At 42.9% G+C, this 13874-nt stretch overlaps 1 protein-coding gene across 4 annotated transcripts in view; it reads right to left on the reverse strand.

Moving 5' to 3' along the window:
- The window catches only part of DRD2 (dopamine receptor D2), a 77032-nt gene that overhangs the window by 23990 nt on the left and 39168 nt on the right, over positions 1 to 13874 (reverse strand). The window lies entirely within an intron of this gene.

Raw genomic sequence — 13874 nt, forward strand, 5'->3', positions numbered from 1 at the left:
CAGGGTGGTTAACAGGAAGGTTGTTTAGAAGGTTGTATAATCTAAGAAAGGGTGAGGCTATGACATATATGAAGGGACCTTTCACGTCTGAATTTGCCACCACATTTACTGGGTGAAATGAAGTATGGTATTTACCATGAACAAGATATGCTACCCAGTTTTGAGTTTGTTATTTTTTAATAAGGTGATTTTTCCGGAATAATTGGATTTGTGAAGGATAATGCACTAAAAGACAAGCTGTGCCAACCACATCTGCTTTAGATGCACAGTTTAAGATTATTGATGAATGACAGCACTCTGGGAATACCAGACACAATATTGACTGATTAGCTATTTTATGCAATTTGTACCCATCACTATTTACGGTGAAGTGGCGGCAGGTGGGGGAAAGGAGAGGGAACCCTGCAAATAAAGAGGCAACAATGGGGCAAGGCTGGAAGTGAAAGTGGGGAAAGGAAGAAGATAACTCAAGTGACATAAAAGGTGTCAACAGTTTGGCCGAGCTGGATCAGCACAGGGTTATGGCATGTGTGCTGAAATAGTCGTATGGTTCTTCGAGTAAGCCAGTAGGGTCAGGCAACAGAAGCTGGGGAGAAAGGAACATTGTCCTCTAAACTAGCATGCTATCCTCTGTTGCAGTGGAGGAACACCACCAATGTTCAGGGAAGATCCAGCAGCCAGTCTGGTTGGCTTCTGTACATGGAGCTGGGGGCACTGTAATTTGGACATGTGGCAGAAGTATCACAAAAACCCTTCATTAGGCACCGACTTATTCATCCTTGGATCTCCTCGACTCATTTTCCAAAGACACCATTTTGGCTGTGCTTGCTAGCCCAGTTTTCCACCCCAGTTCTGCTGCATCTGCACCCAGGAATCAGATCTCTGTTCAGTATAATTAATTTAACTGACACAGAAATGGGAAATGTATGTGTATTTCATGAAGGTTTAAAATGGAAAAATGGCTGGATGCATATTGCTAATGTTGGGGTTTTTCCACAGTAGTTTTCTAAGTGAGCTCTGATAATCAACTCTTGTTTTCTGCTAGCTAACATGTGAGTGTTGTAACCTTAGATCAGGTGCCCAAGGTCTTGAGTTGCAAATTCGCCATCTTGAAAGGCTGGTGGCTGAAAGCCTTTCTCTGAATGCAACAAACAGATGTGATAAATGGCTCTCTCAAAGCTGCATAGCCTTAAAGCAGGCTAAGGCAGGCTGGAATGGGGGAGAGAAACACCGTTTTTGATTTTTGGAGTTACCTTTTATTTCTAAGATGCTGAGCCTGTGCTGGACAACACAAGACGTTGCACAACTGTTTTGGATGTATCATTTGAGGTTTCTGTTTTGTTTTGAAGAGTTCTGCCAGTAAAACTTCAAATAATACTTTTTTGGATCTGGACAACAATTCCTTTCAAAAGGACTCAGTTCTTATGCTTCTAGTACACAATATTAACATCTGCAATAATCTCCACCCAGTTTAAAGTGCTCTCCCCAGTTCTGATTCAAACTGTGGTGCATGAAGTGGCTAATTAGACAGCTTAATTAACCAACAACTTCATGTGTACCATTAAAAGAAGGTTTTAAAAAGAAGAAGAAAAACACTTTCTCCTAATTGTGATTTCCTCCAACTGATTACTGTTGACAGAGTTTGATTGATCTGAGCCGCCCTTCTCAACCTGATGCAGAGTGTGTGTGGGATCTGGGGTTCTTCAGCAAGGAAAATCCAGAAGAAACCAGTTCTGAAAGCCTCTCCAAGCTGAGCCCCCAGAGCTGCCAAGTCTCACCCTGTGATTTTCTGTTTCCCAGTAACGAATGACTTCTTGGCTCTGGTGGCTCCAAAGCTGAGTACTCAGCAGGCGAACATGAAAAAGATGTATTTCATTTGAACTAGCCACCCTCTCCCCATCCCACCATGGATTTAGCATTACTCTGAGTACTTTTCAGTTTTTGGAACATAACAGCAGCCCTGCAGGATAAAATCAAAGTCTCATCTTCTCAACAGCACCCTCTCCTTTCCCCTGTGACCAACCAGATGTCTCTGGAAAGCTTACAAGGGGGGTGGGTCTCAATGTAGTATCCCCCTCCCACTAGTGGTACCCAGCAACTAGTATCCAGAGGCATGTTGGGTGGATGTGTTGGACATTTACTGGTGGAAGAAGACATATGGCTACTGTTGTGCTGAGAAATGAATATCTGAGACTCCTTCAAACCTTTTTCCCTTTTGCATGTGGCCAAATGCCCTCTTCAAAAGAATTTGCAAATGAGCTCACTCTGAAATATAGATGGACGGATGGGAAGATAATCTTGCATTTCACAGAGTGGTAGGAAGTTTAAGTGGCATTCTTTTTACAAAGCAAGTTCTTTCCTGAATAGTTAGTGTTTTTCAAACATACAAGTTCAGCAGAGTAGCAACCTCGTGGCCACTGGTAGCCTACAGAGTATTGACATTTCCCCATAATTACAGCTTGGAATACTGTCGCACCACCCCCCTTGCCACCAACTGCCCCCACCCCACAAGGCTCCTTCTGTGACTGCCAGTGCGGTGTAATGGTTAGAGTACTGGAGATGAAGAGGTGTACAAAAAGGCCAAGAAAGTTGTGAAGGACTATTTTGAGATAAATCTGAGAACAGAAGTGGAGAAAAGAGTAATTTGGGATGCAAGCAAAGCCGTCATGCGAGGATTTTTAATACAACAGAATGCTACAAAAAGGAAGAGACAGAATGAGAAGAAGGATAAGATTTTGGAAAGGATAAAAGAAGGAGAAAAAAAATTGAGATCTAAACCAAAGTCACATGAAATTTTGAGAGAAATCAAGTTTTACCAGAGACAATATATGGAACTAATGAATCAGGAGATAGAATGGAAAATAAAACAAATGAGACAAAAGACATTTGAATCGGCAGATAAATGTGGGAAACTTCTGGCATGGCAATTGAAGAAGAGACAAAAACAGAATACGGTTACAAGCCTAGAAGTTGAGGGAAAGAACATCTATAAACCAAACGAGATTAGAAACTGTTTTCAGAGTTATTTCAGGAGACTTTATGCACAAGGGCCGGTGAATGAAAAAGAGATAGAAGAATTTCTTAAAAAATATGGACTACAAAAAATTTCTGAACAAAGTAAAGTGATTTTGAACCAGAAGATAACTGAGCAAGAAATTGAGGGAGCCATTCAAAATATGCAATTGGGAAAATCTCCAGGACCAGATGGATTGACCTCCAGATATTACAAAGCTTTGAAAGAATGGCTTATACAACCGTTGAAGGAGGTCTGTAACAAAATTTTAAAGGGGGAAGAAGGCACCCGAATCGTGGAAAGAAGCGTATATTACACTTATACCAAAATCAGAGACTGAGAAGAATCAGATTAAGAACTACCGCCCTATATCATTACTCAATGTGGATTACAAAATTTTTGCAGACATTTTGGCAAAAAGATTGAAAAGAGTTTTGGTGGGAGAGATTCATAAAGACCAGGCGGGCTTTCTTCCAGGAAGACATCTATCTGACAATGTGAGAAACATAATAGATATTATGGAATTATTAGAAGCCAATATTAATACTAAGGCAGTATTAATATTTGTGGATGCGGAGAAAGCCTTTGACAATATTTCTTGGAGCTTTATGAAAAAGAATCTTCAAGGGATGGGGGTAGGCCAAGGTTTTGAGAATGGTATAGGTGCAATTTATTCTGAACAAAAAGCAAAATTGATTGTAAATAATGTGGTTACTGAAGAATTTGCTATTGAAAAGGGGACACGACAGGGGTGCCCAATGTCCCCATTACTTTTTATATCTGTCTTGGAGGTTTTATTAAACATGATCAGAGGGGACCAGCTGGTTAAAGGGATTCAGGTCGGAGCTAAACAATACAAATTGAGAGCGTTCGCAGATGATCTAGTATTAACTTTACAAGAGCCAGACACTAGTACGAGAAGAGTTTTAGAGCTAATACAAGTATTTGGTCAAGTAGCAGGTTTTAAGTTGAACAAACAGAAAACGAAAGTACTGGATAAAAATCTAACAGTTGCTGAAAGAGAGAAGTTTCATAGTGAAACTGGTTTAATGGTAGCAAAGAAAGTGAAATACCTGGGGATTAATTTGACATCTAAGAATGTGAACTTATTTAAAGACAATTATGAGAAATGTTGGACAGAAGTTAAGAAAGATTTAGAAATATGGTCAAATTTGAGACTTTCCTTGTTAGGCCGAATTGCTGTTATTAAGATGTATGTTTTGCCGAGAATGTTGTTTTTGTTTCAAACATTGCAGATTTTGGATAAAATGGATTGTTTCAAGAGGTGGCAGAAAGACATATCTAGATTTGTCTGGCAGGGCAAAAAACCCAGAATAAAATTTAAGATATTAACTGATGCAAAAGAAAGAGGGGGGTTTGCCCTGCCGGACTTAAAATTGTATTATGAATCAGCGGCTTTTTGCTGGCTGAAAAACTGGCTGCTCCTTGAAAACACAGACATTTTGGATTTGGAAGGGTTCAATAACAGGTTTGGCTGGCATGCATATATATGGTATGACAAGGTTAAAATTCACCAAGGTTTCAAAAACCATATTGTCAGGAAAGCACTATATAATGTTTGGATTCGGTACAAAGATTTGTTGGAAAACAAAACCCCTAGGTGGTTGTCACCAATGGAAGCTAAAGAAGTGAAAAAACTTAACATGGAATCAAAATGGCCAAAATATTGGGAAATTATAGAACAAGAGGAGGGAAAAGTGAAATTGCAGAGCTATGAGAAACTGAAGTCAAAAGTAAGAGATTGGCTTCATTATTACCAGATAAATGAAGTTTTCAAACAGGACAGGAAAATTGGTTTCCAGGTGGAGAGATCAAAACTAGAAACAGAACTGTTGGAACCCAATACTAAGAATTTGTCAAGAATGTATAACTTGCTGTTGAAATGGAATACACAGGATGAGACGGTTAAATCAGCTATGATTAAATGGGCACAAGACATCGGTCATGACATTATGTTTGCTGACTGGGAACAGTTATGGACTACCGGTATAAAGTTTACGGCATGTAATGCCTTAAGAGAGAACATTATGAAAATGATTTATAGGTGGTACATGACCCCAGTCAAGCTTGCAAAAATGTATCATACGCCCAATAATAAATGCTGGAAATGTAAGGAAACTGAAGGTACTTTCTACCACCTTTGGTGGACGTGCCCAAGGATTAAGGCCTTCTGGGAAATGATCTATAATGAAATTAAGAAGGTACTTAAGTGTACTTTTCATAAGAAACCAGAGGCCTTTCTCCTGGGCATGGTAGGCCAATTGGTGTCAAGGAAAGATAGGACGTTCTTTATGTATGCTACAACAGCAGCAAGAGTTCTTTTAGCAAAGTATTGGAAGACACAAGAACTACCCACGCTGGAAGAGTGGCAGACGAAGGTGATTGACTATATGGGACTGGCTGAGATGACTGGCAGAATCCGTGACCAAGGGAAAGAGACGGTGGAAGAAGATTGGAAGAAATTTAAAGTTTATCTTAAGAACTGTTGTAAAATTAATGAGTGCTAAAATGTCATGGGTAATGTAAAACAGAATTGCAGTGATAGGGGGTGCTGGAAAAGTTTAAACAGGGATGCAGAAAAGGGAGGTATGGGGAAGTCGTTGAAACAAGGTTCAAGAAAGAGAGGTTAAGAAATTATATGTGTTTATATGTTTGTTTGTTTATGTGTTGTTAATTGTTAGTTGTATTGTGTTTTAATATATGTTGTAAAATCAATAAAAATTTATTTAAAAAAATGGTTAGAGTATTGGACTAGGACCTGGGAGATCAGGGTTTGTTTGAATCCTCACCCAGCCATGAAGCTCACTGGGTGACCTTGGGCCAGTTACTGACTCTCAGCCTAACCTACCTCACAGGCTTGTTGTGGGGAGAAAATGGGGAGGGGAGAACCATGTACACCAATTCCAGCTCCTTGGGGGGGGGTGGAATAAACATGTAAGAAATAAACAGAGAGAGAGAGAGAGCACACACCAGTGACCTGCAAAAACACCAGACTTCTTTCTCATTTGCTTGGCTGCATTGTAGCTCTTTTTCTCCCCTAAGCAGGTAAGAAGTGTTAAATAGGTAGTTACAACCAACCATCAATGTTCATGGAATGAAACATCTTTCAGCAGCCATTAAATTCTGGAGAAGAGGCACTTTGTATGACTATAATCGTTCTATTTCCCAGCAACCCTTTCAACTGGAACCAATAAGAAATGGCTATGCTTTGTGGTTTGCTGTGAAATTCTGCACTGTGCATGACGCAAAGCACACAATGGCGCCTTCTGATGGATTGTTATGGATAGTTTAAAACTAAAAACATTTCAGAGCAGCTTTAGGCATCTGAAAATCTCTGCTACACAATGTGCAATAAATTATTCCCTGTTTAACAAGTTTCACGCTGGGGAGAAGAAAACATATTTGATGACAAAGCGAGCAACAGGAACCATAAAATGACAAAAGAGTGGAAAGCAAAAGGGAACCTGCCGCTCGTGGTGTGAGATTTGTTTGTCCAAACACTTCAGCTGAATCACTCCAAATGACAAATTCGCTTAGAGGGAAGAACGAATTTACCAGTGAAGCAGGGAGACGGCCAACTGGTGCTCACGAATGCAGAGTAATCATTCCACGAGAACAAACCAGATTATAAATGCTTTGTAAACATGTTTTATTTTTTGGGTCACGCACATTCCCTTTCTAGAGGATTCATGTCCTGAGAAGACCACCACATTCCATTCCTCCAAAACAACTGTGCCATTAATATGTGCAGTACAACTGCCTCACCTCCATGGGAGATGGACACAATTTTGAATGGTAGAGGAAATGTTCAAAGCATTGCAACCCCCAAATGAAGAACTATAGGCTCTCAAGAAGTGCTAAATGGTACGAGGCATGGTTGTTTGTCCTTTACTCAAAGGTTTTTTTAAGTGGGAAATGAAACACAGCCTTGCTGGAGGGGTGGGGTTGGGAATTGTGTTAGGAGTGACGGGAATAGCAAGGGAAAGGGGCTGATAATTAACTCATTCTCCATAGACTGTTTGGCCACTCAGGGCTTTTCCACACCTCAGTTTGCTGCACTGCTTCCCCTCCAGAAAATCCTTGGTTTACTGCTGAATGGTTGTCTTGATAATTGAGAGTACCTCAGTTGGTAATTGTGTTTTCCATGGAACGGATCTCTGTTTGTTCTGATTTTGAGGAAGATGTTGAGAGGCTCCAGAGGTCTCTCCATCAAATGAAACTGACCACAAAGGATGGGAGGACAGGGCATTCTCCCTGTGCTCAAAATCCTTGTTAGAAACAGTTTCCAACATGCCTGCTTTAGTGTTAAGTCATTCCATTGGCCTTTTCAAAATACTGCATAAGTAATAGATGGTGACACACAACCAGCTCCTTGAGGTTCTCTCAGTTATCAAGATAACCATTGACCTCTCCTTGAATTAATAAATTGTTCTGCTTTGCACATCTCTTTGGCAATTTAATCCCAGTTTGCAGAGGATCTTTTTCTATTGTCCAGGAATCATTTTTGTGATGACACTTCTCTGCAGCTCTCTCCATTTTCAGAAGCAGTATGCTAACAATCATAGCAGGTCTGAGAGATATTACAGCATTCAGATATTAGACTCCCACAAGGAAGATACTCAGAAGGGTTTCTAAGGATCGACCAGGAAACTGCCTTTTAAGGTAGTAAATTATGCATTCTCTAAATTGCTTTATATAACCTACAGTTAAAACACACACACACACAAACAAACACTCAAAGGCAAGTAAGAATACACACCACTCTGCCATCTCTTAGTTACTTGAAGGTAAGAACAAGCAAGGGACAACCCCCCCCCCAAATAAGACCCTAATATTGTGTTCAGAGTTTTAGGTGGCATAATAAATATATCATCCTTATATGGGTTATAGAGGAAAGTAAATTCATTTTACTTTCCCCCCAAAAGCCCCTGGAGCGAGTTGTCTGCAATTTGGCAGTCTTCATCCACTCTGGCTGGGCTCCTGTGGCTGCAAAGTTTATCCACTTCTGCCAAATGTCAAAAAAGTGATAGCTGTTTTTGTATTTTGAGAAAGTTCATTTTACACAGAGCAGGTCAGAACAGAACCACAGATGAAAGCAGGCAGGGGGGCTCGGAATCAAATCAGATATTTTTTTTAAATGTGCAGGTATAAGGTGGCTCTTGGAGCTGGCACACACCTCTAGAAGTAAATATTTATCTCCAAAACTTTATATTCAGTGTCATGTAAAATTTGAACATCAACAGTTTATGCGAGTTCATATTTTATTCCTGTGAAAAATCAAAATAAACAAAAATTCTCCAAGTAGAATTTCCTAGTTAATGGACAAAGAAATCTGAAATTTTGACCACAGCGTCAACTGTGATTTAAGGAACAATATAAACCTACAACTACCTACACATTGCCTACTCTGACCTCAAAACCCTACCTTTCTCTTTTGAGGAATGTTGGTGTGAGTTTTAGGATATGCCCTTACCTAGGATGGCCATGTGGCCTGTGTTACAGAGGGCAGTCCTCTATTGAAGTGTCATGTGAAGGGTTTAAGTTGCTCATCAACCTGGACATCAGAATATACAGGGCACCTGGTCACAGTCTTAAACTATAGTAACTCTTTCTAAATTTGCCTTTATCAATCTGTATTTGCTTATTCACATTTTAAGCCAATGTTTCTCCTCTTTTTTGGGTGCTGTGCAAGTAGACACCCTACCTTGACCAGACCTTAAAAGCAGCAAAACTCCAAGAGCAGGACTCAGCCATCCCACACAGACATTGGGGACTTTCGGTTTGCAAAACAACCGCAAGTCTCCTGCAAGGCTGGAGGGAATCTCTTATGCATTCTTAAAATCCAGTAGCAGCACAAAAAGAAAGTGGACTTGTGATCATTTGAGGAGAATAGCTAGGGTTGCTGAATAATTTAGTTCCAAGCAGGTTTTCTCAGCAATTTCATCCCCTTTACACTAATGTGGGTTGTTTATAAAGAATGAAGCAAACACCGATAATTTCCTGCTAGGCTTAAAAGCTGGGGAAATGTTTCCTTTGGAAGAACATAACAACAGCTTTGCTGAGTCAGGCCAAAGACTCATCTAGTCCAGCATCTTGTTTTCACCATGACCAACCAGATACTCATAAGCAGGGCATGACTGCAACAACATACTCCACACTTTTGCCCCCTGGCAGCTGGCATTCAGAGTTTACCCATCTCTATTACCTTCCCTGCACTGAATGTTAGATTCTAATCATCTTGGGACAGCGACCTGTTCTCTCGTACTTTGCAAAGTGCCATGCATGATATAGCACAGGTAATTCTCACAATATCGTTTTTAGCACAACACTTTGCAATCAAGTTGGCTCACACATCCAACTGGGTTAACAAGTAGTGAGAAGAAACTGAGCTATGTGTGAACGTGTGCGTGTGTGAACCAGAATCTGTCTACCCAGATTGAGAGTGAAAGCTTAAGATAGACATCCATGCAGACACAACTAGGTGCAAGACAGAATCGGCCCTGTTAAATGCATCGGCAAGTGATTAAGGAAAGAGGACATCTAATTTCATTTCTCTTTCTCAAAGACAAAGGGGGGGATGAGGCTGAGGTGTGCACGCTTTTTTACCTTTTAAGGGTGGTGATGGGGAGAGAATTACTAAGATAGCAAAACATTTGCAAATATCAAACTCTCCCGTGAATAATGAGAGGCCTTTGGAGTGCTTTTGTGTGGTACTTGATTCTGTCAAAGAACAAAATGTGTGGCACACCTTGGCAATGTGTGGCATATAAGTTTAAGAGCTGATAACTCCCAAAGGGCCCTGCTTGACAGTATTATCAATTCAGATTGACAGAACTACTAATGTCGCCTTGCAAACTGTCAAAGTGTCACAAATTAATTAAATGTTAGCTCCGATGATTCACTTTGCAGGGGGCGGGAAAGGGGAGAAGAGGGGGATCAGGATGCTAAGCGAAGCAGCAGCACTTAAGACTGTTCCCTTGTTGCCCTCGGAGAAGGCACTCGAGAAAGCACCACACAACATCCTGTGCTGACCCCAGAAAGATCTGCAGTTGCACGAAATTGTGAGCAGGAGGCAGTGATGGCCACCAGCTTGGAAGGGCTTTAAAAGAGGGTTTGGACACATTCATGGAGGACAGTATGAATGGCTACTAGCCACAGCAGCTCTGCCCTGCTTCCATGGTTGGAGGCCGTAATGCTTCTGAAAACCAGTTGCTAGAAGCCATGGGAAGGGGAAAGGACTCTTGTGCATTGTGTCAGGGACTGGACAGAGGAAGAATGGTGGAGACCACCTCCCAAGCCTGAACCTTCCAGAGAAGAGGAAGACAGCATAGATGAAGGGTCGGCAACATGCGGCCCATGGGCCGCAAGTGGCCCACGGGGGCAGTTTAACCGGCCCCTGAACCACCCCCGAACCAAGCTGCCTACTTGGCAAGTCCCTGTGCACTGTGCTAAACTGGCACAGCGCGGCGACTCACTTCTGCGGTGCCGGAAATCGTGTCTGTGCATGCCCAGATGCCAGAAATCGTGCGCATGTGTGCAATCCGGCCCACGGAGAAATCTCCACAGGACTTGACCAGCCCAGGCAGGTAAAACCTTGCTGACCCCTGGTATAGATTTACAACAGTGGTTTGCAGGAGGTCACAGCTCAGAGGCTGATGAGAGGGAAAGTTGGGAAATAATGGGAGAGGAGGAGGAGGCAGAGCCGGAGCAGCTGGCTGACACCTTATCACTAGAAAGCATATCAGACCCACCCACCCCTTCTCCCAGAACCTGGCGAGCATTGAAAGTAGGAGAGCAAAGGGCTCAGAGACAGATGGCCCTAAGCAGCAGCCGTTAGGTAGATGGTGCCATTGACAAATGAGGAAGTAGGAAAGAAGAGGGGTGGAGATTTACTCGGAGCAACACCATTACTACAAGAGGTTGCATTTCTGCACCTCTCTCTGTGAATATTGAATAAACAACATTGGTAAGAACTTTCCTTGTCTTGAGACTTCCGGGTTAGCGCGATCGGCTAATGGCGGATTCCCTCCGAGCTCCGGAGGGAATCGGCTGCGCAGGAGCTGGGTCTTGCCGCTGCGGCGACGCGGGGACCCTCAGAAATCACAGGCGCTGAAGCCTGTGAACCTGGTGACTCGGCGGGCACCATTTGCGCCCCCGACCTGCGAAGGGATGATCGCTGGGTGCGGGGCACACTCCCCCTCACAGATAAAGCCACAGCTGTCTGAACACCTTGCCCTTTGTCTAACCTTTTGTGGTCTCAGTAGTCTGTCGTGTCCTGTCTGTGACCTTTGTCTCTGAGACCTTTGTCTCCTTCGTCATACACTGTGCAAGGGTAAAATGACGTGGTGGAAACAGGTGCCAAAATAACGTTTTACCACCCCACAATCTCGGGACAGGAAGACGTGTAAAGGTCACCGCCCAAAATGTATCTGCCTGGGTTTGCATATTGTGTCAATAAAAGGAGCCTTCACAGAGCTGGCCGGCAGCTTGCTTGCAACTCACCTGTGCGCAGCTCACCTGCATTATCAACTCCTGCCTCATGTCCTTCACTTCACTCCTACCCATGCCAAACAACCAATGTTGGCCAGTGTAGAATTATAGAACTTTCTGCCACCAAGTCCCACTTGAGAGGGGAGCAGATGTGAGAGGTATAGTGACATAGCTTTCCCATTTTAGGTAGAATTTGTGGTACCGAAGAGTAGAGATCCACTGGGGAACATGCTGCAAAGGGGCAACCTATTTTCAGGAATGAAAGGAAGAAAAAAGGAAAAATCACAGATTTTTTCCTCAGAATTCTGTCCTCCGAGAAATTTCAGCTCTAGCTAAATTCCTCTTTGCCTTCCTTAGCATGATGAGAAGGATCCTCTGTGACCTGGAGCATTACACCTCTGTATAAATGAATATTTAGAAATAGCCACTTTACAAAATAGATCACATCTCATTTTAGTGGGGACAGCTGTAGCCAAGTGACATTCCTGCTGGTGTTCAGGTGCTACGAACTGTTATGGGCAACTTAAAGGACCTTGCATCTCTACCTTCTTATGGTTCTTCTTCTTTAAACCAGATTTGGACCAGACAGCCTTTCAAATGGGTGTGTATGTGTGTGTGTGTGTGTGTGAGAGAGAGAGAGAGAGAGACAGAGAGAGAGAGAGGGAGGGAGGGAGGGAGGGAGGGAGGGAGGGAGAACTGGCTATCTGTCCCAGGCCCTCAGCTAAGTTCTGCAAGTCAAATGCCAACCTTGCTAGAGTGTTCTAAATTGCAGGACAGACCCAATGACAATTCTGCACTATCCAGACTTAGATGAAGAAAAGAAAAGGGAGAAGGAGAAGTTAACATGCAACCATTCCCACAACACCTCCTGCTGAGGCAGACCTCACATCACATTTATTCTTCATTGCCAACACTAAGATAGATGCCGAAAGTGTTTAATTACTGTTGGTCTTTTGGAGATGGGGGTGGTGGGAGCTCTTTCAAAGTGGTTATACCTTGAAGGCTTTTTGGCAGCACATAGAATCAATTTTCTACTAGTGGCAGGGTGTAAGTTACAAAAACTACTCCCTCCCTTTCTGAAACAGCAACACCAGCAAAACCCAGGGGCTGCGTGTCTCTCCCCGGGGAGACAGGCTTTCTCTATAAATGCCCATGACTGTGCTTTTAGGGAAAGGACATTCTTTGGGGAGTATAAATTGCCTGCCGTAAAACACAAAACTAATCTCTTACCCACCCCACCCCCAATATTTTCCCTGAAGACACTAAAGCAGTACAGTGGTACCTCGGTTTAAGAACAGTCCTGTTTACGAACAATTTGGTTTATGAACTCTGCAAAACTGGAAGTAGTGTCCCGGTGTGCAAACTTTACCTCAGTCTATGAACAGAATCTGAATGGTGGAAGGGCACTAGCGGCAGGAAGCCTCATTAGGGAAAGTGCACCTCGGTTTAAGAACGGTTTTGGTTTAAGAACGGACTTCCGGAATGGATTAAGTTTGTAAACTGAGGTACCACTGTATAGTGGTACCTCGGATTACAGACGCTTCAGGTTACAGACACTTCAGGTTACAGACTCCCATAAATAGTACCTCGGGTTAAGAACTTTGCTTCAGGATGAGAACAGAAATCGTGAGGTGGTGGTGGGGCGGTGGTGGGAAGCCCCATTAGCTAAAGTGGTACCTCAGATTAAGAACAGTTTCAGGTTAAGAACAGACCTCCAGAATGAATTAAGCTCTTAATCTGAGGTACCAATGTGCAAGATATGTGTGGTGGGGACACAAGTATTTCCCCTCTTCTGTTCTTTTAAATGGCAGCAGAGAATTTGCAGGAAAGGTCCAAGCTCTGCTAATGCGTCACACACATCCATATGTTGCTGACCACAGTTATGAAACTTCCTTCCTTACTGTAAGCCATTTGAATCAAAGCCCCTTTTAATTAGATCGAACCAGAGGCAATCCTTGGTAGGATCTTGACATTTATACATTCTCGGCACATAAATAATAAAACATTTGCCATCAAATGCCAGCTGTGTTCCTCCTGCTTTCTTACTACCACCAGTGCAGGCCAACTCCAGCTCAGTTCTTCATGGCACAGTGAGCCAGACTGGCTCTCAAGGTATGGGGAAATGCCACCTTAGGCTGTGGGGAAAGGGGCATGCATGCATGCCACAGGAAAAGAGGACTCCCAAGGTACAGGGCTGGTCCCATCATGTCAGAGACCAGGCTGATGAGTACTGCTCTGATGAAGAATGGCAGGAGCATTCCCCCCCCCCCGCTCCTGGCCAGGATCCTGAAACTGCACAGGAGCAGGAGAGCAGCACTGATTTGGAACAATGGTTTGTGGAGGGGCACAG

Source organism: Podarcis filfolensis (assembly GCF_964270895.1).
Source record: "Podarcis filfolensis genome assembly, chromosome: 15".
Classification (NCBI taxonomy): domain Eukaryota; kingdom Metazoa; phylum Chordata; class Lepidosauria; order Squamata; family Lacertidae; genus Podarcis; species Podarcis filfolensis.